The sequence below is a fragment of the Rana temporaria genome, chromosome 1 (genome assembly GCF_905171775.1).
Source record: "Rana temporaria chromosome 1, aRanTem1.1, whole genome shotgun sequence".
Lineage (NCBI taxonomy): Eukaryota > Metazoa > Chordata > Amphibia > Anura > Ranidae > Rana > Rana temporaria.
Window position 1 is genome coordinate 539611332 of NC_053489.1, and position 26319 is coordinate 539637650.

Sequence of the window (26319 nt, forward strand, 5' to 3'; positions counted from 1 at the left end):
AAAAAGTCAGATGGGGCCCACACACGATCGGAATTTCCAATGAAACAAGTCCATCAAACTTTTTTCATCGGAAAATCTGATCGTGTGTACGCGGCATTAGGATGCTTTCAAACCGATCAGTTTTTGTTTCGTTTAAAAAAGCGGAAAAATGCATCATTTTAACTAGGGCTGTGGAAATTAAAGATCAATTCCTCGATTAATCGTTATTTTTTTTTATCGGTACTGGTGGTGCAACGAAATGTAAATGATCCGTGATCCAAATGGGTCACCATATGCGGATCAGCACACCACTTGATCCGGGGAGCACCGCTGCTGCCTCGGCCGTAGGAAAGGCCATGGCTTCAGCCTAGCTCCTGGAGCGGTGGCCATCTTGGTCCACCCGGTGGAGGCCTAGGCGAGCGTAGAGCGGCGCGCTGACGTCATCACCCGGCCTCAACTGCTTGTGTTTGGCCGGCTTCTCTGGTAAGACTAAGCAAGCACTAATCTTCCTATACACTGGGGGAGATTTAGTCATTTTACTATATGGCAGGCGGGAAGTGGATAAATCCTGTGGGACTCTTCACTGGTCAGTTGCATTTTTAAAAGTCCTGCTTGCTGCATTTTTGGTGCATATTTTTTCCGTAAAAAAAATTTAACGCACCAAAAACGCACTTCCCAATTGAAATGAATGTAAGCTGAATCAATAACATAGCAAAAACGCAACACAAGCAAGTAAAAAATGCATCAAAAACACAACGCACCGCAATATCGTGGCAAAAACTCAGCAAAAAAAGTATATGCATAACGCTTTTGCTGTGTTTTTGCAACAGAGCAGACCAGTGTAAAAAAAACAGACACATTGGACAGACAACAGCCACTATCCTTACATTGGAAACATTTTCTTTAACCACTTCCTGCCGGCTGTACGACTTTGTACGGCCGCAGTGTGGATGCCAATTGCCGGGAGGCTGTCTATATATGGCCTCCGGCCTCCAGTCACTGGGGGGCGTGCGAGAGCCGCTGACGGCGGCGCACGCATACCTGCCGCATTACTGAGATGCCGATGCGCGTGCCTGGCGGCCGCAATGTCCGCCGGGCACCCGCGATCGGCGGTTACACAGACAAGGATGTGGATCTGTGTGTGTAAACACACAGATCCACATCCTGTCAGGGAGAGAGGAGACCGATCTGTGTCCCTTGTACACAGGGACACAGATTGGTCACCTCCCCCAGTCAGTCCCCTTCCCCACAGTTAGAAACACTATGCAGGGTACACATTTAACCCCTTCCTCACCCCCTAGTGTTAACCCCTTCTCTGCCAGTCACATTTATACAGTAATTTGTGCATATTTATAGCACTGATCGCAGTATAAATGTGAATGGTGCCAAAAATGTGTCAAAAGTGTCCGATGTGTCTGCCATAATGTCGCAGTCCCAATAAAAATCGCAGATCGCCACCATTACTAGTAAAAAAAAATAATAAAAAATAATAATAATTCTGTCCCCTATTTTGTAGGCGCTATAACTTTTGCGCAAACCAGTCGCAATTTTTTTTTCTTTTTACCAAAAATATGTAGAAGAATACGTATCGGCTTAGACTGAGAAAAAAATTTTTTTTTAAAAAAAAAATTGGGCTACTTATTATAGCAACAAGTAAAAAAAATAGATTTTTTTTTCAAAATTGTCGCTCTATTTTTGTTTTTGTAGCGCAAAAAATAAAAACACAGAGGTGATCAAATACCACCAAAGGAAAGCTCTACTTGTGGGGAAAGTAAGCAAGTGGTTAATGACTGTAAAAATTTACTCCAGACCTTTGCCATGTGTTATCCTTTAAAAGTTTTTAAAACGAGTCACGTGTTAAAATAAAAATAACCTATTTACCAGGAAATTATAAGATTGTGTCTCTTGTGTTGTACGACATTGTAATTGTGGATTTATTTATTTGATATCCTGTATAACCGGATGTGTGTATCCTGGATCACTGTCCCGCCCATAGTGTGATCTTACATTAGACAGAATGTAGATTACATGCTGGTTTTACAGCATTCCAACAACATGGGTGTTACCAGCTACTACAATAACCAGGACTTACATGAAATCTGCTCTGCTACACAGAAGACAATGCTGCCTAAGACTGCCATGTATACCGATTATACCAACTTAGAAATACCTTATATACAAAGGTAAAAACCTGGTTTTCTGTTTATCTCCATACAAGAATGCAGATATTGTATTCCACTAACCATATAGGTACAGATTCACATGCAAAATATATATCGGTTTAGTTGCTGATCTAGAAGCCACAGAATTGTCCTTCCCGGAATGTTTGTGAATCCTAGTATATTTCAGCAGTCATATTACAAGCACCATGCTGGTCACAATGTACCTGACTTTGTGCTATGACTGCTCTAAGCGTCACTGACAGTAATCTAGTAAGGCAGGGGTTAACCTATGAGTAAAGGCTGCGACTCCGTCACAGAAACCACTTTGGAAATGTTTTGCCTCTAGTTAAAGTTGAATTGCAGTACATACTAAAATACAGTGCCCTGGAAAAGTATTCATACCCCTTGATATTTTCCACATTTTGCCATGTTACAACCAAAAACGTAAATGTATTTTATTGGGATTTTATGTGATAGACAAACGCAAAGTGACACATAATTGTGAAGTGTAAAGAAAATGATAAATGGTTTTTAAAATGTTTCACAAATACATGTATAAAAAGTGTGGCATGCATTTGTATTCAGCCCCCGAGTCAAAACTTTGTAGAAACACCTTTTGCTGCAATTAGTCTTTTTGGGGATGTCTCTAACGGGTTTGTACATCTAGAGAATGATATTTTTGCCCATTCTTCTTTGCAAAAAAGCTCAAGCTCTGTCAGATTGGATAGAGAGCATCTGTGAACAGCAATTTTCAAGTCTTGCCACTGATTCTCAATTGGATTTAGGTCTGGACTTTGAGTGGGCCATTCTAACACATGGATATGCTTTAAATTAAACCCTTCCATTGTAGCTGTGGCTGCATGTTTAGGGTCGGTGTCCTGCTGGAAGGTGAACCTCCGCCTCAGTCTCAAGACTTTTGCAGACTCTTAAGGCCTTGTACACACGACCGAACATATCTGCTGAAACTGGTCCGCAGACCAGTTTCAGCAGACATGTTCGGTCGTGTGTACGGCCGACCGGACAGGTTTCCAGCGGACATTTGTCCAGCCGACCGTTTTGCAGCGGACAAATGTTTCTTAGCATGCTAAGAAACATGTCCGCTGGAATCCTGTCCGTCGGATATGTTCGGTCGTCTGTACAGACTCACCGTACATGTCCAAGCGGCCACCATCCCTCGCATGCGTCGAAGTGATTCGACGCATGCGTGGAAGCATTGACCTTCCAGCGTCACGCACCTCGGCGCGTTATCGTCACGGCGACGGCGCGGACACGTCATCGCACTGTCTGTCCACGCGGATTTCGGTTTGATGGTGTGTACAACCATCAGACCGAAATCTCCCAGCGGACATGTCCGATGAAAACGGTCCGGCAGACCGTTTTCATCGGACTGTCCGCTGGTGTGTACGAGGCCTTACAGGTTTTCTTCTAAGATTGCCCTGTATTTGGCTGCATCCATCTTCCCATCAACTCTGACCAGCTTCCCTGTCCCTGCTGAAGAAAAGCATCCCACAACATGATGCTACCACCACCATGTTTCACAGTGGCGATGGTGTGTTCAGGGTGATGTGCAATGTACGTTTACTGCCACACAGCATTTTGCTTTTAGGCCAAAAAGAAAAACTTTGGTCTCATCTGACCAGAGCACCTTCTTCCACATGTTTGCTGTGTCCCCCCCACATGGCTTTTATGCAAACTTCAAGCAAGACTTCTTATGACTTTCTTTCAACAATGGCTTTCTTCTTGCCACTCTTCCATAAAGGTCAGATTTGTGGCGTGCACAACTAATAGTTGTCCTGTGCACAGATTCTCCCACCTCAACTGTGGATCTCTGCAGCTCCTCCAGAGTTACCTCTTGGCGGCTTCTCTGATTAATGCTCCCCCTGTCAGTTTAGGTGGACGGCCATGTCTTGGTAGGTTTGCAGTTGTGCCATACTCTTTCCATTTCCGGATGATTGATTGAACAGTGCTCTGTGAGATATTCAAAGCTTGGGATATTTTTTTATAACCTAACCCTGCTTTAAACTTCTCCACAACTTTATCCCTGACCTGTTTGGTGTATTCCTTGGCCTTCATGATGCTGTTTGTTCACTTAGGTTCTTTAACAAACCTCTGAGCGCTTCACAGAACAGCTGTATTTATACTGAGATTAAATTACACACAGTTGGACTCTATTTACTAATTAGGTGACTTCTGATGGCAATTGGTTCCACTAGATTTTAGTTAGGGGTATCAGAGTAAAGGGGGCTGAATTATAAATGCCCGCCACACTTTTCAGATATTTATTTGTAAGAAATGTGGAAAACCATTTATCATTTTCCTTCCACTTCACAATTATGTGCCACTTTGTGTGTTGGTCTATCACATAAAATCCCAATAAAATACATTAAAGTTTTTGGTTGTAACATGACAAAATGTGAAAACTTTCAAGGGGTATCAATACTTTTTTAAATTTACTGTATATACATATATTATATTATTATTATTATATAGGATTTATAGTTTGCACAGTGCAGACAGTACAGTTACAATACAATTCAACACAGGAGAAATCAGAGGGCCCTGCTTGTTAGAACTTACAATCTTGGATAAATATACAGTATCTCACAAAAGTTAGTACACCCCTCACGTATTTGTAAATATTTTATTATATCTTTTTATGTGACAACACTGAAGAAATTACAAAGCAGTGAGTGTACAGCTTGTGTAACACTGTAAATGTGCTGTCTTCTCAAAATAACTCAACACATTATTGTCTAAACCGCTAGCAACAAAGGTGAGTTCACCCCTAAGTGAAAATGTCCAAATTGGGCCCATTTTTCCTCCCTGGTGTTACAAGGTCTCAGGTGTGAATGGGGAGCAGGTGTGTTACATTTGCTGTTATTGCTCTCACTCTCTCATACTGGTCACTGGAAGTTCAACATGGCATCTCATGGCTAAGAACTCTCTAAAGCCGGTCTTTTTTTCCATCGGTGTTAAAAAATAGAACATGTTTTAAATTTTTAATTTGGATAAAAAAAACGATAGAAAAATCCGATCATGTGGAACTCCATCGGACAAAAATCCACGCATGCTCAAAATCAAGTCGACACATTTGCTCGGAAGCATTGAACTTCTTTTTTTTTGGCTCGTCGTAGTGTTTTACGTCACCGCGTTTTGGCACGGTCGGATTTTTGACTGATGGTGTATAGGCAAAACTGATGAAAGTCAGCTTCATCGGATATCCTACGAAAAAGTCCATCGGATTCGATTCCATCAGATATCTGATCGTGTGTTCACAGCTTAAGGATCTGAAAAAAAAAAAGAATTGTTGCTCTACACAAAGATGGCCTAGGCCAGGGGTGTCCAAACTTTTTTCAAAGAGGGACAGATTTGATGAAGTGAACATGCGTGAGGGCCGACCATTTTGCCCGACATTCTTTGAACCATTAAAATTCGGTCTAAGTTTGTTCGTTCGAGCACCAATACACTGCCCAACAAGAATTCTCTTGCCTTTGTCGCACTCGTTCCCGACACACAGACAAATGCTCTGCTCTTTAGGGGTACCGTTAATTCTTAATGGTACCCCACACATTGGAAAACATGGGGTGCTTTTGATGCAGTGCAATTAAAAAAAAAAAAAAAAGGTCGGGGACTTCTTTCTGTCCACTGTGGGGCAGTAAAACCAAATGATTGAGCTGATTTTACCACCCCCAACTTCTCCCCCTTTAACTGCAAAGGCAGCAGCTGGGGTGTACACATGCTGTGGCTGCAGCTGGAGGTATACAGAGGCTGAATAGGGCTGCACTGCAACTACCCTGCAACTCTGTGCATTGCATGGTTGCGGTATAGTGATGCTGCATTTATGGGCTTAAAACAGGTGGTGAGGAGGCAACATAATGCCTCTTTACCGCCTGTTAAATGCCTCTGAAAAGCGATCTGTGCGTGGATTTCTTTTCAGAGGAGCAGCAGTCCTGGCTGTTATCACAAACAAGCCCTACAAAAGCAGTTCTGATGGTACAGGAATGGGGGGTTCCTTATTAAAAGTAACATATACACATACATACACACAGACACATGCGCGCGCACACACACACACATACAGACAAATGCACACAGGCATATAACTGCGTCGGCTGGTCAGCAAGTAGTTAATCCTTGTTTGAAACAATCCCAAACCCCAATTTAAATGACTCATCTAGGGGCCAGAAAACAGCACTGTGCATCCAGGAAAAGATCACCTGGGGGCATGATAAAATTGTAGAATTCATACAAACTGATTTTTCATGATTCCCAATCAAGTGAGCCCATCCTCATGGTAGTCAGGGGCAGAAAACCCTATCTGAGTAGACAGGTTCACTGCTCTTCTCAATACGACTCGTGTTCATGAACCGAAGCGGAGTTCAAGAACCGGAGCAAATTTCTGTGAACTCTTCTGTTCGTGAACAGAAGCGTTCGTGAACCGAGGTATTACTGTATAATAAAATATTTACAAAATTGTAAGGGGTGTACTCACTTTTGTGAGATACTGTATATATAATAATATGTGTTACCTTCTTCAGAGTTTAACCCAGGGATTTTTTTTCCCATGTGTGCATCTTGTGCTTACTTTAGTCCGGTGAATAGAATGATGAAACTTGATTGGTTGCTATAATTTATTGCACTTTACCCATTATCATTGTTCTTTTCATTGTCTTATCAAATGAGTCGGTAAATGTCTAACAATACACATTAATTACGGTAAATGTCCTCTTGGGAATAGTATACTGACTTTCCTCTGGTTCATTAGCACATAACTTCCCTTCCATTTCAGATAAAGACCTGCAACTAATTCATGGAGCTGCCATTCACCAATCTAGAAATAGCATTTATATTACTGGCTTTCATTATCTTCTCACTGTTTTCCTTGGCATCAATCTATAGTGAACCTGACCATAGCCATGATGGTGAGTATGAGCAACTATATATTTCACATATGTACTCTTTCGGTAGAGAACAAATGTATGCTACTGGTAAGGTATTAATATGCAGGTCATTTAAAGCAGAACTTCTCTCTCTGAGGGCCAATTCACATATTGTGCAGCGACAGATGTTTTACAGCATTGTAAAACACTTGTCAGAGCAAGGACCCACAGAAAACAATTGTCATTCACACTGCCGAAGCATTTTATCACAGCGCACTGTACAGGATCGCATGGTACTATACAGCAGTGCAAAACATCAGGCTGCTGTATAGCTCTATGAATGAAGTGTACGTTTTATACACTTCAAATAAAGTTTGTACAAAGCAAAAAATAAAATGGAGCCATGTGATGCGCTGACTTGTGCACCACACTGCACGCTACCGTAGTCGGGAACAGGCCTTCTGGCATCTGTCCATTCCTGAGTGAACTGGGCCTTAATCAACATTGAACATTTTTGAAACCTTATGCTGCTAACATTAGTACTTAGCATAGATAGAGGGGTTTTTTTTTATGATTTCTAAGCAAAATAAAACTGGATGGATTGGTGAGTTTGCATTGAATCATAAACTTGAATTAAATAGAGTTTTTGATTTGTGGTGCTCAGATGCAGTGTAGTTCCACTTTAACTATTACAACTTCTAAAAGGGGTTCTTGCCCCACGTGTTCACATAATTAATAGACATGCGCACAGTGAAATATTTAGTTTCGGAATTTCGTTTTCGTCCGAAAAATACATTTATTTAGTTACTCCCGAAATTCGTTTTTACTTAATTGTTTTTCGTTAGAAATTGTATTCGTCCGAAAATCTGAATTAATTAAGGTTGAATCTGTCATGGAAGGTTTATGGGGCCAGATTCAGGTACATATGCGGCGGCGTAACGTATCGCATTTACGTTACACCGCCGCAAAATTTACGGGCAAGTGCTTGATTCACAAAGCACTTGCCTGTAAAGTTGCGGCGGCGTAGCGTAAATCCCTCCGGCGCAAGCCCGCCTAATTCAAATGATCCAGGTAGGGGGCGTGGATCATTTCAATTAGGCGCGTTCCCGCGCCGAACCTACTGCGCATGCTCCATTTTGAAATTTCCCGCCATGCTTTGCGCGAAATGACGTTGCACCAACGTCATTTTTTGATCGTAGACGTGAGTTACGTCCTTTCCTATTCACAGACGACTTACGCAAAAAAAAATTCAAAATTCGACGCGGTAACGACGGCCATACTTTAACATGGCAGGTCTATCCATGCACCACGAAATAGCAGCTTTAATTATACGCCGGGAAAAGCCGACTAGCGACGACGTAAGAGAATGCGACGGCCGCGCGTACCTTCGTGGATCGCCGGAAAAAGCTAATTAGCATACCCGACAAGGAAAACAACGCAAACTCCACCCAGCGGGCGCCGAAGTATTGCACCTACGATCCGAAGGCGTACGAAGCTAGAAGCCGTCGTATCTTGGTTTGAGGATTCAAACTAAAGATACGACGCGGCAAATTTGAAAGTACGCCAGAGTATCAGTAGATACTCCGGCGTACTTCTTCTGTGAATCTGGCCCATGGTGTCTGTCGAATGTTCAAAGTAGATTTGACGGAGCAGCTAAACTGTACAACACATTTCCCATCTAATGTTCCACCTACAAGCTGGCTATAGTAGAATTCTAATGTTGTATGACTAGTAATAATTATATTTATTAATTATTATTACTAGTCAACCAACATTCAAATTTTTCTATAGCCTATAGGCCGAGCATTTGACCGAGCATTTCTTGGGTGCATATTTACGCTGGCCGCTAGGGGCGCTTCCGTAGATTTACGCGTCGAATATGCAAATGACCTAGATACGTCGATTCAGAAACGTACTTGCGCCCTTCGGATTTAGCTACACCGTTTACGTAAGGCGTATGTCCGGCGTAAGTTTACCCCTCATAAAGCAGGGGTAAGTCATGTTAAGGTATGGACGTCGGAAACGTCGGAACAGCGTCGTATTTTACATCGTTTGCGTAAGTCGTACGTGAATGGGGCTGGGCGTAGGTTACGTTCACGTCGACAAAGCATTGAGCCAACGTATCTTAGGGAGTATTTGCGACGTGATTCTGAGCATGCGCCGTTTGGTTGGACATGAATTTACATGGGGTCACGCTTCATTACAATACAACATGCCCACTGCCTTGCTACTTTGAATTACGCGGGTTTACGCTGGCCCATTTACGATACGCCGACGTAAATTTGGGAGCAAGTGCTTTCTGAATACAGTACTTGCCTCTCAATGTTACGTCAGCGTAGCGCATAGGAGATGCGTTACGCCCGCTCAAAGATACGACAATGTATCTGAATCGCTGCCAAAGCATTTATTTATGTTGGATGTTTCATTTTTCTTATTCTGCGCTTTCGTTTTCGTTTGTTAAAACGATAACAAAAATACCTGAAATTCGGACGTAAATGCATTCGGATGAAAACGAATGCACATGTCTAATAATTAATGCCTTATACACACGATCGGAATTTGCGATGAAAAAAGGATATCTTGACCGTGTGTGGGCCCCATCTGACTTTTTTCCGTCGGAGTTTAGAAATAGAGCGATCGTCTGTGTGAAACTCAGACGGAGAAAAAAAATACGCATGCTCAGAATCAAGTCAACGCATGCTCGGAAGCATTGAACTTAATTTTTCTTGGCTCATTGTAGTGTTTTACGTCACTGCGTTTTGGACGGTCGGAATTTGGTCTGACAGTGTGTATGCAAGACAGCTTGAATGGAATTCCGATGGAAAATTCCATTGGATTTTATCCTACTGGAAATTCCGATCGTGTGTACAGGGCATTACACTTAGCATAGAAGATGTGACTATATCAGGGATATATCTGTGTTTACTGTCTATTGTGCTTTTAAAAAAATTAACTAGAGATTTTTAGTGGTATTTTGGGTTCTCTGTTCTGTGCCTCGACTGCAAGTACAACCTCAGCCCCTCTGACCTACCTGGTTGAATTAAAGTTATCGCAAAAAACTTTAAACTTAAGTGCGCCCCTACTCAGCGCTAAAGAAATAAACAAAATATTCACCCGACAGCTGCAATATAAAACCTCAAAGCACTGTTCTATGCACACTACAGATCCGATAGTCCAGTGGTTCTCAGCCCTGTCTTCAAGTACCCCCAACAGGCCATGTTTGCAGGTTCTCCTTTATCTTGCACAGGTGCTTTAAATCAGAGTCAATGGCTTGGCATTTTGTACAGCTAATTTATCTACGGTGAGATAAATTCCCAAAACATGGCCCGTTGGGGTACTTAAGGACAGGGTTGAGAACCACTGCCATAGTTCATAGTCTATAGTCTATCTCAGGAGTGAGTAAGAGAGAGTGGCTATGTTACTATATACAGTGGGATCATGGAAAACGAATGCAGCCACCCACTAACAGAAAGTAAGTTCACAGCAGCCATCTTACTTGGAAAAACATAACATATAAGGAAAGTGACAATAAATAGGTATTACTGCAATTATTACCACCACACAAGTGAGATGGGTTACAAGCGTTAGGCTAAGTGCAATACACTTCAGCTAATGACAGCCTGGCGGCTCGGTGCTATTACTGGTGTACACTTCAACTAATGACAGCCTGGCGGCTCGGTGCTATTACTGGTGTACACTTCAACTAATGACAGCCTGGCTGCTCGCTGCTTTATTTTGCATGCCAACCAGGGCACACACTCCTTCTACAAGTGTATACTTCAAAAAGACACAAACACTCCTATAGGTAACTAGTACAGGCCGATATTAATCAACAACGAAAAACATTAGTAAACCATACTTCAATCTCACACATATCTTTCTGTTAGAAAGACACAGCATCTTTATAAAGACAAGCATTCAACCTATATTTTAATCTCATTTATTCTTAACATTAACATATGAGCTCCATATTTTTATTGCAAATACTCATCCAAAATCCATCTTTTAATGCATATTTTGACCATATGTCAACATAGTGAATACAGTTCTTACATGTGTGCTAAGAGAGACCTCAGAGGTATTATAGTGCGCTCCAGAACAAGATTGGGGGGACTTTACATTTAGTGTGTCCCATGCTTTCATGGGAAATTCATCATTTTGGTAATCTCTTCAGCGTTGATGTTGTACATATATGTACTGAGGAAGTGGCAGCCACTGACTTACAGTGTGATTTCTTTTCCCCAGCAAACAATATTAAATATATATTTAATATTGTTTGCTGGGGAAAAGAAATCACACTGTAAGTCAGTTAAGTCTACAATATACATAGCAGCCATGATGTTGTAAGACAGGAGTAGCCCACTTTACTAAGGCAAATGTGAAGAACTGAATGTCATATGCAATCCCAAAGCAGGCTCCTCCTCTCTCTCTTGTGGTCCAGATGAAAAGGATTCTGTATACAATCAAATACAATTAAGCTGCAAATCTTTATGGCAGTCTCTCTCCTGTAACAAAGGGGGCGCACGATTCCAATGTGAAAGGAAGACTGCCAGTATCGTGGAATTGGGAAGTCTGACCATTTTCCGCAACTTTGTAGATTTCTAATCACTTTCTGACATTGGTAACAAGGACAGATTGTGAGAGTAAATTTGCCAACAGAGACAGAAACAGCAATAAAAACCTGACAGTGGGTTTATCCCGTTCATACAGTACTGTAAATTAAAAGAGCTTGTCCACACCATGGCACCCTTAGTGGTACCAGGGTGCAGGTCTCTTCATTGCCAGAGAGAACCTGCTTTGGTCTCTATACTAAGCTTACCTAAATATATACTAGAGGAAAGGATTTGGCTGTACTTTAGATCATTTCCACACTTTGGCACCCTTAGTGATGCCAGGGTACAGGGGACTTGCCAATGTTAGAGAGGACCAGCTTACGTCACTGTACTAGACTATGCCCGGTGCTATACTAAAATGTATACTAGAGGAAAAGTTTTGAATAGATTTTAGGTCACTTCTATATGATGGTCCCTCTGTGATTTTAGGCTACAGGCCTCTTCACTGATAAAGAGAACCTGCTTTAGCACTGACTGTACCATGCTCTGCCCTGAGCTATACCAAAATGTATACTATAGAAAAGGGTCTGGCTGAACTTTAGATCATGTCCACATAATCAGGGCCGGATTTCCCACAAGGCCAACAAGGCCAGGCCTCGGGGCGGCACTGTGTGCAGGGGCGGTGGAGGAGACAAGTATTTTTTCAGTGGTGCGGGCCATGCGGCGGTGAAGAGAGATTAAATCTTCTCTCATTGCCCGCACTGCTGTTCCAACTTCCGCCCTTACAGGGCCGTGAAGGCTGCGCGACACAGAAGAGAGAGAATGACGTCATCTCTCACCGCCCGCCCTCAATCTCATCTCTCACACGAGTCTCATGTGCCTCTGTTTCATGGTTCACCTACAGCTAGTTTCCCAGTGCGGGAGAGGAGAGGCAGACAGTGTTGCACCTGGCTGCAAGTACTCTGAAATTCTGGGGGGGCTTGATTTTACATGCAATTAGTGACAAACTGGTACTTTTTGGGTGGCAGCCAGGTAACTGTGGCAAACCCCATTCTGCTAGCAGGCAGTGTGGCAAGTGACAACCCCATCTGGTGGCAGGCAGTGTGGCAAGTGACATTCCCATCTGGTGGCAGGCAGCATGGCAAGTGACATCCCCATCTTGTGGCAGGCAGCGTGACAAGTGACATCCCCATCCGGTGGCAGGCAGTGTGGCAAGTGGCATCCCCATCTGGTGGCAGGCAGCGTGGCAAGTGACATTCCCATCCTGTGGCAGGCAGCATGGCAAGTGACATTCCCATCTGGTGGCAGGCAGTGTGGCAAGTGACATTCCCATCTGGTGACAAGCGACAGTGACAGGTGACACACTCAGGGCTCCCACTCATTCTGCTTTGTGAGTTGAACTATTTAATTTTACATTACAATGTAATGATAGAAATAATGCATTTCAATCATCCTGACACCATAACAACCATGGTGCCGGAATGATTGAAGCACTAACACCAGTCACTTATCCCCCGCGCGTCGCCCCCCCCCCCATGTGATGGTGGGGAGGGGGGCATTGAAGGACCTGGCCTTGGGGCGGCAAGGGAAGTAAATCCGGGCCTGCACATAATGGTTCCCTTAGTGATATAAGGGAGGGTGCAGGCCTCTTCAATGCTAGGGAAAGCTTGCTTTAGTCAGGGTACCATGCTATGCCCTGTGCTATACCTAAATGTATTCTAGAGGTTTTGGATGGACCTTAAATAATTTCCACACCATTCCCTCCTTAGTGATAACAGATGGAGAAACAGCTTTAGCCACTGTACCATGCTATGTCATGTCTAAATGTATACTAGAGGAAAGGGTTTGGCTGGACCTTAGATCTTTGCCACACCAAGGCACTCTTAGACCGCATACACGACCGGTCCAAACCGATGAAAACGGACTGAAGTTCAGTTTCATCGGTCCAAACCGACCGTGTGTACGGCCCATCGGTCTGTTGTCCTTCGGACAAAAATTAGAGAACTTGCTTTAAAATCGAACCGATGGACGGCTGATTATCGGTCAAAATCGATGGTTAGTACACAAAAGCATCAGTTCAAAACCCGCGCATGCTCAGAATCAAGTCGACGCATGCTTGGAAGCATTGAACTTCGTTTTTTTCAGCACGTCGTGTGTTTTACGTCATCGCGTTCTGACCCTATCGGTTTTTGAACTGATGGTGTGTACACACATCAGACCATCAGTCTGCTTCAGCGGTGAACCGATGAAAACGGTCCGTCGGACCATTCTCATTGGATGGACCGGTCGTGTGTACGCGGCCTTAGAGATGCTAGGATGCAAACCTCTTCAATGTCAGGGAGAACCTCCTTTAGCCACTGTGCCATGCTCTGCCCTGTGCAATACCTAAATGCACACCAGAAGAAGGTTTTGACTGGACTTTAGCTCATATCCGCATTATAGCATCCTTAGTGATGCCAGGGTGCAGTGCTAGAGAGTAGGGGTGAGCTTTATGTTCGAGTCGAACATGAGTTTGACTCGAACATTGGCTGTTGGCCCATTCTGTGAACAGCGAACAATTTGGGGTGTTCGCGGGAAATTTAAAAAGCCGCGGAACACTCTTTAAAAGTCTATGGAAGAAATCAAAAGTGTTAAATGTAAAGGTTAATATGCAAGTTATTGTCATAAAAAGTATTTGGGGACCCTGGTCCTGTCCCAGGGGACATGTATCAATGCAAAAAAAAGTTTTAAAAACTGGCATTTTTCGGGAGCAGTGATTTTAATAATGCTTAAAGTGAAACAATAAAAGTGAAATATTCCTTTAAATTTCGTAGCTGGGGGTGTCTAAAGTATGCATGTAAAGTAGCACATGTTTCTCGTGTTTAAAATTGTGCCTGCACAAAGTGTCATTTCTGAAGAAAAAAAGGTTTAAAATTATTCCCGGTTATTCATAAATTGTCGGTCCAAGCAATACAGAGAAAAGTAATTGAAAAAAATGACAGGGTTCCCCCCCCCCCAGTCCATTACCAGGCTCTTCCATGATCCGGACCCGCGCTACCCGCTGCTACGAATCATACAGCCTGCTCCATAGAAGGCTCCCGGCCAAATGACGCGTGAGCCATGTGACATTTGTTTTAAAGATGAGGGTGGGGCCATCCGTGACGTGGACGAGTGACTCTGCCCTGTTCTGACATACGGGGGTTTCTGGTGGCTTTCCCGTGGTGTCACAGGTGACCCCGCCCCCTCTGGCACGTGACGGGAAACCCCTTCAGAAATGACACTTTGTGCAGGGACAATTCTAAACACGGGAAACATGCGCTACTTTACATGCATACTTTAGACACCCCCAGGTACGATATGTAACCGTTTGCCGACCGCCGCACGCCGATGTACATTGGCAGAATGGCACGGCTGCGCATACTGGCGTATAGGTATGTCTCTTTAATATGTACAGCCGTGGGTCGCTTGCGACACGGTGGGGTACTCTGTGACTGCGCCCGCGGTACAAAATGGACCTGATCGCCGATAAGTGTAAACAAACCTCTCCCTGTGCTTCCTAGTCAGACTCTCACTGATCGTCTGTTCCCTGTCATAGGGAACGACGATCAGTGACGTCACACGCCAAGCCATGCCCACACACAGTAAGAATCACTCCCTTAGGGCACACTTAACCCCTTCAGAACCCCCTTCACTTAACCCCTTCACTGTCAATGTCATTTTCACAGTAATCAGTGCATTTTTATAGCACTGATCGCTGTAAAAATTACAATGGTCCCAAAATAGTGTCAAAAGTGTCCGATGTGTCCGTCATAATGTCGCAGTCATGATAAAAATCGCTGATCACCGCCATTAATGGTAAAAATTAATAAAAATGCCATACTATCCCCTATTTTGTAGACGCTATAACTTTTGCACAAACCAATCAATAAAAGCGTATTGCGAATTTTTTTAACCAAAAATATGTAGAAGAATACGTATCGGCCTAAACTGAGGGAAACATTTTTTTTATATATTTTTTATATATTTTTTTGGGGATATTTATTATAGCAAAAAGTATAAAATATTGCATTTTTTTTCTAAACTGTCGCTCTATTTTTGTTTATAGCGCAAAAAATAAAAACCGCAGAGGTGATCAAATACCACAAAAAGAAAGCTCTATTTGTGTGAAAAAAAGGATGTCAATTTTGTTTGGGAGCCACGTCACACGACCGCACACAATTGTCAGTTAAAGCGGCGCAGTGCCGAATCGCAAAAAGGGGCCTGGTCCCTTTTTGCAACAAAATGGTCCGGGGCTTAAGTAATATTTCACTTTTATTGTTTCACTTTAAGCATTAAAGCATTGGTTAAATCACTGATTTTAAAAACGAAAGTTTTTAAAACTTTTTTGCATTGATACATGTCCCCTGGGGCAGGACCCGGGTCCCCAAACATTTTTTATGACAATAACTTGCATATTAACCTTTAAAATTAGCACTTTTGATTTTCCATGTTCGTGTACCATAGACTTTAATGGTGTTTGCGTGTTTGAACACATTTTTTGCCTGTTCGCATGTTTTGGTGCGAACCGAACTGGGGGGTGTTCGCCTACTAGAGAGAACCTGCTTTAGTCACTGTACAAGCCTATGGTCAGTGCTATACCTAAATGTTCACTAGTGGAAAAAAATGCAATGGTCTTTGGTCATTTCTACACCATGGTTCACCTATGCCGCGTACACATGATCAGTCCATCCGATGAGAACGTACTGATGGACCGTTTTCATCCGTTAACCGATGAAGCTGACTGATGGTCCGTCGCGCCTACACACCATCGGTTAAAAAAAATATTGTGTCAGAATGCGGTGATGTAAAACACAACGACGTGCTGAAAAAAAACAAAGTTCAATGCTTCCAAGCATGCGTCGACTTGATTCTGAGCATGCGTTGATTTTTAACCGATGGTTGTGCCTACTAACGATCATTTTTTTCCCATCGGTTAGGAATCCATCGGTTAAATTTAAAGCAAGTTGGCTTTTTTTTTAACCGATGGTTAAATAACCTATGGGGCCCACACACGATCGTTTTTGACCGATGAAAACGGTCCATCAGACCGTTGTCCTCTGTTTAACCTATCGTGTGTACGAGGCCTTAGCGATACCAGAGGTTAGCTTCTTCAGTGCTAAAGAAAACCTGATTTAGTTACTGTACAATGCTTTGCCCTGTTCTCTACCTACCTGCAAATGTAAGGAAAACCCTAACACCTCCAGCATTGTATTATTGGCCTACATCTTTCACTTAAAATTTATTGTTTCCTTTTTCCACTATAATTTCTATGTTTAACTCAGAGATAATGGTATACATGAATAAATTACGATTGTATGTGTACAATCAGCTTACATTTTTTAAAATAAAATTGAACTCAGATTGACCACTGTTTTTAGCTTGTCAGCACCAGTATAAGGTTGTACAATTTTCTGGAACAAAGTCCCAAAAATGTATTTTCTTTAGAAACAACAGAAGGCATTGTTTATTTTAGTTAAAAAAAAATTCAGCCAGAAAGTACACAGGAATAATTTGTAAATTAATAAATTATGACATTGTTATTGCATGCTACATATCTGACATGCCAAAACTTAGCTGATTTTTTACATTCAGCCAGTAACTCTTTAATGACTTTGTAGCAGAAATAACACTCTCTCTGCAATTAACACCAGGGCGCCATAGAACATTCCACTTTTATTTAGCTTTAATTTATTTTTCTGTTTTGATTTCTCTGAACAGTCTGGATAATTGTAGTTTTCCTGCTGTGCTAGGTTTGTGCATAATTAACATTTCTGAATTTAATAGAATACACTTACTACTAAGGGGAAATAAATCAATATAGATAGAAAGTATTAGGAAAAAACGACTTTGTTCACTGCAGTTACCAAAAAGTTGCTTATTTAAATATTTGACATTCATTCATATTATACATTGGGAGCAGTTAAGTGAAATTCCCCCCTTTCTTCCCAGATAATTAAAATGCTTGGTCTTTATTTTCTTTCTTTTTTTTTTATCAAAACTACATAGAACTACATAGAACTGAGAAATGCTGTTTGGAAAATAGTTGCATGTTTAACACATCCAGCTACATGATTATCCCTGTAGGCATTTGGGAAATATTCTAATGGAAGGGAGTTGGGTTAACTAGTAAAACCGAATAAAGGCTAAAGTGTTGGTATCTCTATGTGATATATTTTTGCTGTGGAAGGGTCTCTTTACTGATACATTAGGGGTCCATTAGATTTGTTATGTCTCCCCTGCCCTCTAGTTAAAGAATATGTAAACTCAACATTTCATATTTCTATTATGTGCCTGCTATACCATGTACTTGTATGAAAAAAATCCTCCTGTTCCCCTTGTATTGCTTCATTTGTGTGAAATCCCTGATTTTCCTGCCAGTACCTCTATTTTCCTATTAAAAACTGACCACATTAGGCATGAGAATGCACCGTGGTCAGTTCTCTAGCTGTGCTGGGAACTCAGTCTGCTCTCCTCCAATCATGACCTGTGCTGACACGCACCCCCCCCCCCCCTTCACAGCCATTCACTGGGAAAACAAGTGAGCTGCTGTTTCTCCTCCTCTAGCTCTCTGAGACCCTTGTGAAGCTTAGAACACAGGATATGTGATCACTGATAAAAAAGGGGGGGGGGAATATATATATATATATATATATATATATATATATATATATATATACACAAATTATCTCACAAAAGTTAGTGCATATAGCGTATTATCAATGTGTTTGCTGTTACACACACTTTTATGGCTTATCCAAATACCCCTTTATCGGCCACCCTAAGCTAGATGACGTCATTTCAAAGGTCAGACAGTGAATTGTGGTTACTATAGCAAATTTGCAAATTACTTTGCCAGGTCCCTGAACCTCAAATATGTGGGGTTCACCATGATCCCATGGTATGTGACAAAAATTACCTATAATGACCACTCTATGTATTACAATGTGTCAATAAATGTAAAAAAGCAGCGCTTACAACAAAAGCTAAATCACATATGCAATTTAAATAAATAAACAAATAAAGTGAAACCACCTTATATGTGAATATAAAAGTGCAAACAAACCCAACTATAATGAGATGCACATAAATAAAAGTCTATAAAGTCCATGAATTTGATGAATCAAAAATGAAGCTGTGATTAATGAGTGATATATTATCACAAAAAGAAATCTTCTAATATTCTTCCACCGCACCCAAGTGTTGAAAGTGAATCCACCACCCTTTTAGACTGCGCACTCACTGCAACTATTTGCCTCACACTCTCGTGTTATGGCAAATCTCCGACATGTTTCGTCGTATAGACTTAATCATGATTAAGTCTATACGACAAAACATGTCGGAGATTGGTCACTAGGTCACTACTACAAGTCTACCCTGAATTGTTTGGATGTGGGACGTTTTTAGCCAGGACAGGCACCTCAAATTCAGCATTTCACTCCATTATTCCATAAGGGCTGTGAGTACGTTTTTGGGCTGTTCGATGGTCCGCCGTGACCACTGTCATACCTGGAGAAGTTTTCTGTTCATCACCTTGACTTACGTTTGGATTTATTCACTGCCTGATTTTCAAGTTTGTTTGTGAGTGGATATTTTGGAGGATTTGCAATAGATATTGCATTAAAGTTGTTTTTACAATATCACACTATTGTGCACTTTTTTTCCTTTATTTATGTGAAAACCTCCCTGGACTGTACTGCTTTGAAACGGATACCTACCCGTTTGATCTTAGGGATCCTACCTTTAAACGTATTTGCCATAACACGAGAGTGTGAGGAAAATAGTTGCGGTGAGTGCGCAGTCTAAAAGGGTGGTGGATTCACTTTCAACACTTGGGTGCGGTGGAAGAATATTAGAAGATTTATTTTTGTGATAATATATCACTCACTAATCACAGCTTCATTTTTGATTCATCAAATTCACGGACTTTATAGACTTTTATTTATGTGCATCTCATTATAGTTGGGTTTGTTTGCACTTTTATATTCACATATAAGGTGGTTTCACTTTATTTGTTTATTTATTTAAATTGCATATGTGATTTAGCTTTTGTTGTAAGCGCTGCTTTTTTACATTTATTGACACATTGTAATACATAGAGTGGTCATTATAGGTAATTTTTGTCACATTTATATTTTCTTTAATAGCAGCTGCTATAGTTTAGTATTCACTCATTCATTTATTTATCTCCAGTTGAGCGCAGTGGGGGTGGTCTATAGAGTGCCCTTTCTGCCATCTTTTTTCTCATGATCCCATGGTAGTAGAGAACCCAAACCTTATCCCTACATATATAAGTCAATAATTTATGCAAGAAATATAATAAGGGAATACAAATTTAAAATGGATGCTGACATTTCTTTAAGATGATGGAGAGGAAACATTGCTGGAGAAAAGCAATGGCTGAGTATAACTTATAAATGAACAATATACACAACTAAGTAGACATAGCCAGCCTGGGGGCAAAAGTAATGGTAAGGGTAAATGATAGTAAAATTACCTAATTTATTTTATTATTTTCACAGGCTGGTTGGACACAACCAGTTCTGTTAAAAAAACATGTATTGCTATTTTAGGAAGAAATCATTTTGAAAGTCCTATTTATTTCACTAGCCAGGGAAAAAGGGATTATAGAGCCTTGAACTGAACAATATGGATGACTTTGTTGCCTGTTGACCTGGTTAGAATGAATTGATTCAACCATGTCATTAAGGATTATTTTTCCCATACCGTAATCCCTCAAAACCTCAAAAGACCCCTTCCTAAAATGATTTATTTAACAATGGTCTTTCCAGAAATAAAATATCTTTATGTATCTTACTGTTGCTGATTTACACAGGAAAGTAAAAAGGTACTATATATTCACCATACCATATTAATTTCTTTAAGTGACATTACAGCAGATTTAAAATGCCCATGATTAACAAATCATATCTCTGTATTTGGGAAATTTTGGAATCTTGAAGAATTGGAGTCAACAATCATGAAGCTGTTCACGCAGGAAATAGGCTCATGCAGACTAAGCTGATATGTAACTAATTTGGCCATCTGTTGGTGCCAAATTGCTGCGAACAAACAGAACCAAGTTTAAGAAAATTATTAGCATGGTGCTCCTAATGAAAAAAAATGAATGCACATAGTGTGTGTGCACATAGATAAGCATGTTTTTTGGATGTGGGTTCATATCCATGTGTAGGCATCTCTAATTTTGGGAAACAAATTTTCTGCATTTGGATTATTTGCCACATACCCAACCACCATATTTTGTCTATGCATATTCCATGGCTATTTTTAGTTAATTCCTTAAAGAGGAGTTCCACCCAAATTTGGAACTTCCTCTTAACCCACTCCTCTCCCCCTTACATGCCACATTTGGCATGTAATTTTTTTGGGGGGGGAGTGGGGGCTTCAGGAGGAGTGGGACTTCCTGTCCCACTTCCTCCTTCCGGGTAGACGATTAAGCCTAATTGCCTAGGCGATTAAGCTTAATCACCTACAGGAAGGGGCTGCTGTAGGCGATCGCCCAGGACACGTGACAGGTCCTTGGCGATCGCCTGTCCAATCAGACAGCGCCTCGCTGGGCCGCATGCGCAGTGGGTGCCCGGCCGTGAAGCCGAAAGCTGTCACGGCCGGGTGCCCACACTGAGCATGAAGAGGGGGGCGAGGAGCGGAGCCCCGTCCGGCGCGTCGCTGGAGCCGTGGAGCAGGTAAGTGTCGGTTTATTAAAAGCCAGCAGCTACACTTTTTGTAGCTGCTGACTTTTAATAAACTTACAAAATGGGTGGAAACCCCCTTTAAGTAAGATCTCCAAAGAAGTGATACAATACAAAGGTTGAGACCCACAATATTATCTAAGATGTCTGGGTTTATTACAGTTGCACACCAGTAACTATCCTGTGCTAGACTATTGTAACTGTAATTTTGTTTTATTTCTTTATCCAAATTGAAATATGATTTTTTAAATATGATTTTGAACGTTATAATTCCCATTAACCTCAATTAACCAACTCTCAGGCCTCGTACACACGACCGTTTTCCTCTTCAAAATCCATCAAGAAAAATGCTGGCACAGCATTTTTGCCAAGAAAAACGGTCATGTGTATGTTTTTCGTCGAGAAAACTGTTGTGGATCTCGACGAGAAAAAAAGAGAACATGTTCTCTTTTTTCTCGTCGGGAGTCTCAATTTCCTCGTCGTGTTTCCCGTTGGGCTGGTTTACGACGAGAAACACGTTCGTGTGTATGCTTAGAAACCCGCGCATGCTCAGAATAAAGTATGTGACGGGAGCGCACCTTCGGTAAAAGTAGCGTTTGTAATGGAGATAGCACATTCGTCACGCTGTAACAGACTGAAAAGCGTGAATCGTCACTAACCAAACTTTTACTTACCACGCAGTAACATGAGATTAGCAAAAGCAGCCCCAAGGGTTGTGTCAGTGGAATCGAACTTACCCTTTATAGTGCCGTCGTACGTGTTGTACGTCACCGCGTTTGAGAACGACGAGATTTTGTCTGTGACTGTGTGTATGCAAAGAAAGCTTGACAAGATTCTCGACAAGCCCGACAAGAACCTCATAGAGGAAAACGACGTTTCATTTACGACAAGATTCTTGGTCGTGTGTACGAGGCCTCAGACTCTCCCACTTGTCCTTCAAAACTGATAAAAAAAAAATTGATTGCAAAATACCTAACAGCCAGTAGAGGGCACATTTTCACAATTATTGGCTAAATGAATGCTTGCTTGTGCTCAGGTTTTTAAAGCTTAACTCAAAGCAAAAATCTAAATACATAGTTAAAACACATATGTTTGAAACGTGGAACTAATGCTGCGTACACGTTTTCAGAATGTCGAAAAAAATACGTTTTCCCAACTTCATCATTAAAACGATGTTGCCTACACACCATCGTTTTTAAAAAATGATCTAGCAATGCGCGGTGACGTACAACATGTACAACGGAACTATAAAGGGGAAGTTCCATTCGCCTTTGGGCTGCTTTAGCTGATTCCGTGTTAGTAAAAGACGATTCACGCTTTTTTGTCTGTTACAGCGTGATGAATGTGCTTACCCCATTATGATTGGTAGTTTTACCAGAACGAGCGCTCCCATCTCATAACTTGCTTCTGAGCATGCGCGGGTTTTTTACACCTTTTTAGAACACACACGATCATTTTTTACAACCCGAAAAACGACATAGTTTAAAACTACGTTAAAAAATGCAGCATGTTCGAAATTTTTTTGGTCGTTTTTCAGAAGCTGAAAAATGATGTGAAGCCCACACACGATCATTTTAAATGACGTTTTTGAAAAACAATGTTTTTTTCATGCCGAAAAATGATCGTGTGTACGCGGCATAAGTCTTCAGTAAAAATAATTGCGAGCAAGCTGCTTCTTATTGTAGAAAAGACATGCTCTCTCTGCTCTGCAAAGAAACAGATTCACTTGCCTGTTCTCAGTCTTCTATTCTATTCTATTGAATGTACACTGAGCTGCGCATGTGCAGCTTAGCATACATTGTCGGTACATTCCAGTGCCAATGTGTCACATCATCTCTGCTGGCCAATCAAGAGGTCAAAAACCTAGCATCCATAGGAAGCCCAGTTAGAAAATGTCAGTGGCGATAGAGAGATCCAAAGGCACACCTCCCAACTTTTTGAGATGGGAACGAGGGACAGCTATTAGCAAAAGTATGTCGGCATAGGACACACCCTCTGCCACACCCCCTTAAAGGGGAATTATACCAAAAAAAATGATTAGTTAAACCCATAAGTGCTTTTTTTACCACTACTATTCCTTTATACTGGCCTTTGAAATTGACAAATGCAGCAATTTAGAAATTGGATGAAAGGTTTAGCACTGTGAAACACTTTTTGAAAGAAAAAAGTGCATTTTATATACAACTATATGGATCAGACCAAAATGAGGAGGAAAGAGGGACTTTGTTCCAAATCAGGGACAGTCCCTCGAAATCAGGGACAGTTGGGAGCTATGCAAAGGTCGCATCGCTAGAATGGAGATGAGTATTCTGCAGACTTTAGTTACCCCTTAAATTGGTTGTAAAGATAAAAGTTTTTTTACCTTAGCGCAGACAAGTGCAGCCCCCCACCCACAGTCCCCACTAAATTCTGAGCCTGATCTCGGCCCATTGATGTGCACATCTGCAGTAGGTCTTCTTCCGTCAGCCTGCTTTTGGTCCAGATGCTGGACATCCACTAAAGGTAAGCAGTAAGGTTATGAGCATTTATAAGTCATTCTAGTGCTCTTTCATTCAATAAGCATGTTCCCTGTGTTAGATTTACAGTGTTGTGCACTGCAGCAGGGCATGGTTTGCTTATGATTATCCACCCCTAGCTCCCAGACTGGGTCCTGCTGCTCAGAGAGAGAGTTGATTCAAAAACAAATTCAAGTAGTTACATTAATGACATTAAAAACTTGCCACTATACATTGCCAGGATACTCCACACTAGGGCCTGCATGTTATTGCCCCATCATAAAATAGAGCCTGCCTTACTTTACTAAATAATTTCAGGTTGACGAACCAGACAGAATTCCATGACTGTAGGAGAGATCTGTCATTCATTTTTTAGCAGTAAAATGTTAGATGTAATTTATTAATTGTTTTACTTATTTTTACACAAACATAACTTCACTGTTTATTTTCTATCTACCTGGCTTTAAATGTTAAATGTGGCAATAATATTAGGATCAAGAATAGAAAAATAAAATATACATTTAAAAAATTCAATATATATATATTTTTTTTAATTCATATTTGTAGAAGAAAACCTACAAACATCAATAAAGGAGATTAAAGAAAAAAGGAACAAGAAGAAAAAGAATAAGAAAAGAAAAGCCTCACACAGTATTGGTTTGGTGGAAGAAGTATAGAGAAAGGATTTACAGAATCCTGTTAATCAGGAAGGATATGGGAAACAGTCAAGAGGAAGAAGGATGAGTTGAACTGACCACTGATGGTACAAGACCCCAGCCAGAAATGGTCATAATAAAGGATGACAGACTGCATTCGGGTCAAGTGGCTGTGGCACCATTTAATCCTTCAATCTCATGTCCAGCAAATGAAGAATTGCTTTATCGTCGTCTCACTAACACTGAAACCCTAGACATGGATAATCATATATTTTCTATTTTCTTTATTGATTTTAAGGTTATATTTATTATTCTGATCACACTAAAAGAGTAACTTTTTTATTCTTCTCAGTACATGGAGTGCTTCTGCCTGTCGTAATTTTCCTGAATTTTGTTACATTTCCCAGGTTAGATAATATGTACATATTCACAGCAATCTACGGCATTAAGGTGTTTTGGGAAACATTCCTGACAGCTGCTTTTCTCATGTATTCCAAGCATTTTCCTATTTAAGCCAACTGAATGAGGTCCTTTACAACATGTACAAAACATACCCAAACTGAATGTAAAACACGCATGTTAATGCATGCTGAAACACATGCACTTTATGTAAAAGCAGAATAAATATTATTTTGTTAGAACACCTGTATTCCTCTGTTTTATGAAAACACAGTAGAGTGTACAGACTAATGCCGCGTACACACGATCATTTTTCGGCATGAAAAAAACGTTATTTTTAAAAAATGTCATTTAAAATGATCGTGTGTGGGCTTCACATCATTTTTCGGCTTCTGAAAAACGACAACATTTTTTTTCGAGCATGCTGCATTTTTTAACGTCGTTTTAAACAATGTCGTTTTTAGGGTTGTAAAAAATGATCGTGTGTGGTCTGAAACGACGTTAAAAACCCGCGCATGCTCAGAAGCAAGTTATGAGACGGGAGCGCTCGTTCTGATAAAACTACCGTTCATAATGGAGTAAGCACATTCATCACGCTGTAACAGACAGAAAAGCGTGAATCGTCTTTTACTAACACGGAATCAGCTAAAGCACCTCCAAAGGGTGGCATCATCCGCATTGGAACTTCCCCTTCATAGTGCCGTTGTATGTGTTGTACGTCACCGTGCTTTGCTAGAGCATTTTTTTAAAACAATGGTGTGGGCAACGTCGTTTTAATGATGAAGTTGGAAAAACTTTGTTTTTTCTACATGCCGAAAAACATTGTTTTTTTTCATGCCGAAAAATTATCATGTGTACGCGGCATAATGCCCGGTACACACGCGCAGAATTCCCGTCGGAAAAAACTTGGATGTTTTTTTCTGACGGAATTCTGCTCAAGCCTGCCTTGCATACACACGGTCACACTAAAGTTTGGTGAGCGCAATGACGTAAAAGACTACGATGAGCCGAGAAAATTAAGTTCTTTGCTTCCGAGCATGCGTCAATTTGTTTCCAAACATGTGTCAGAATTTAGCGCGTTGGAAAATAGAGAACCTGCTCTCTATATTTTTCCTGAAGTTTTTCCATTGGAAAATGGCAGACAGAGCATACACATGGTCGGGATTCCCGACCAAAAGCTCTTATCTGACTTTTTCCGACGGGAAAACTGATGGTGTGTACGGTGCATAAGTGTAGATGTTACAAACTTTTCTTAAAAAAAACAGCAATTAGCAGCTTACATAAGGATGAAAATAAAAAATAAAATGTTTTCCATCTTGTCCAAAAAGGGTCAACAAACAGTAAATAGGTGGGGTAGGAAAATTGCCAGGAGAGACACCTGTACTAATCAGTGCAAAGATCTCATGTATGAAGGTTTTGTCCAGGGTCAATATGTAGTAATTTCCAAAACCAAGTGGTTAACACCGCCAC

At 41.2% G+C, this 26319-nt stretch overlaps 1 long non-coding RNA gene across 1 annotated transcript; it reads left to right on the top strand.

Annotated features, from left to right (window-relative positions):
- Window positions 1–1799: 1799 nt before the first annotated feature.
- LOC120920602 lies at window positions 1800–24396 on the top strand. The gene is made up of 2 exons (XR_005744746.1): window positions 1800–2162; window positions 24362–24396. It is a non-coding gene; the product is annotated as an uncharacterized LOC120920602 (long non-coding RNA).
- Window positions 24397–26319: the final 1923 nt, after the last annotated feature.